Source organism: Agrilus planipennis, unplaced genomic scaffold (genome assembly GCF_000699045.2).
Source record: "Agrilus planipennis isolate EAB-ADULT unplaced genomic scaffold, Apla_2.0 scaffold64, whole genome shotgun sequence".
NCBI lineage: Eukaryota > Metazoa > Arthropoda > Insecta > Coleoptera > Buprestidae > Agrilus > Agrilus planipennis.
Window position 1 is genome coordinate 1064797 of NW_020438927.1, and position 2387 is coordinate 1067183.

Genomic DNA, 2387 nt, shown 5'->3' on the forward strand with positions numbered 1-2387 from the left:
AAGAGATTATTAAAACGAATCCATTTGGAAATAATTATTTTATTTTTTATAACTAACAGAAACAAAAAACACTGATAAACTATTTTATTTTTTTTAAAACTACAAAACTAAGAAAAAAACTACAAACTAAAGCAAAATAAAATTTAATAAAATCAATAAAAAACAAAACTACAAACTAAAGCAAAAAAAATAATAAAATCAGTAAAAAACAAAATGTAGGTAATCTGGAAAAAAAAACATATTAAAAATCAACGCATTGTAAAGATACTGTTATAACTTACTGGAACAAAAAAAAAATGATTGATGCTTGATTTCAAGCAAGCAACCAAATACTCGTGACAGAGCCATATCTTTTTACATAAACTTGAGTGCCCTCCCACACCCCCAAATAAATGAAGGGGGGTGGAGGAGGCGCCGTACTGTTGGGCAGTACTATGCAGTAAGCCTAAAAGATCAGGAGTATAAATTAAAAAGTGACTCAATACAAAATGAATAAAAAATTTAAAAAAAAAAATCAGAAATAAATGAACTTACTGGCCAACTTGCAGGAAGGCACCCACGCACCCACTCTGGTAGATCCATTTTTGCTCGAAGCGATCCTTCGTTGGAGCTTTTATATTCGCGATGTATGATCTCGTGAGAAGAAACTAAGATAGGGTGAGACAGGATGATTTGTATATTTTCTTCGATTGGAAAAGTAGACGCGCAAATAAGCGATATACATTTTAATATATACGAGCAAACAGTTTATTTAATAGACATTGTTTTGACTTAAATGGTGCTGTTGGTAAATTGCGGGTAGCAAAATGGCACCGAACACTTATTTGTTTTCGTAGCTCAATAAAAATTCGGACGCAACAGTAAAAAACTATATTTACAATCTTAACACTAAATAAATACAAAACTGTACAAGATTACTAAATGAAAATTAGAAGTTGCTTGAATAAAATAAAATGTTAATGATAACTGCTGGAATGTGAAATGTGAATGCGAATGTGAATAATGAATGCTGAATGCTGAATGCTGAATGCTGAATGTTGAGTAATGAATAATGAATGTTGAATGTTGATGCTTTTGGATGAACATGCATATTTATATGCGGGTGAGAATAGTGCACACTATAGCAAAGGGTGCAAATCTCCATGACAACAGGGTAATTACTCTAATTCAGGTAAATGTGCAACTACCTTTTGGCAAAACCCAATTACCTGAACGATAGTTATACATACAACTTTTGGTAAATATACTGCTAGAAAGTTTAAATATAAATACACTATTACTTACGTTCTACGAAAAGGAATTTGATGAAATTAAATTATAGAAATAAAAAAGTTTAAAATAACTATAACCTACTAAAAAATATACACAAGTCTTAACATTCTGCCCCCTTGAAAAACCGTAAGGGTTTCAGTAAACAAGAAGAATAAGGGCTACAAGTTCATAATTTAAACTAAATCACTTCACTGAGCTGATTGTTCAATGGGTAACACACAAAAGTTTTTTACCGCACGTTTTACGACACCATCTTGTGTCTTGACTGTTGCAGCTCGCGGTATGTTATCAGTTCCGCACTGCACTTCTATCACTCTACTAAGTCCCCATTTTAGTGGTGGCAAATTATCTTCCCGGATGAGCACCAACGAATCCTTTTTTAGAAGAACAGACATATTCTGCTTCCATTTGGTCCTGGTTTGGAGTTCGGCCAGGTATTCCTTATTCCAGCGTTTCCAGAAAAGCTGGGTAAGTGCCTGTGTACGTTGAAAGCGAGACAACCTATTCTCGGGAATTTCTGTGATGTCTGGATCAGGTAACGACGATAGTTGTCTTCCAATTAAGAAGTGTCCAGGAGTTAAAGGATTGAAATCATCGGGATTGGTTGATAAAGGACAAAGGGGTCGACTATTAAGGATTGATTCAATTTGCGTCAAAATTGTGTAAAAATGTTCGAAAGTAACATTTGCATTACCTAATATCCGTTTTAAATGTGATTTAACTGATTTTACTCCCGCTTCCCATAAACCCCCGAAGTGAGGCGATCGGGGAGGAATATTGTGCCAAGTTATATTCTGAGTCATTAATTTTTCAGATATTGTTTTTTGTTCTGATTTGAGGAAATCAAATAATTCTTTTATTTGCGAATTTGCTCCTACGAAAGTCGTAGCATTATCGGAATAAATTTTTTGAGGACAACCACGTCTAGATATAAAACGACGTAATGCAGCTAAACATGCATCACTGGTTAAATCAGTTACGACTTCTATATGCAAGGCCTTTGTAGTAAAACAAACAAATAGACAAATATATGCTTTAATTAATTTAGCGTTTCTAGTAATTCTGTCCTTTATTAAAAATGGGCCTGCATAATCGACGCCACAATTAAAAAAGGG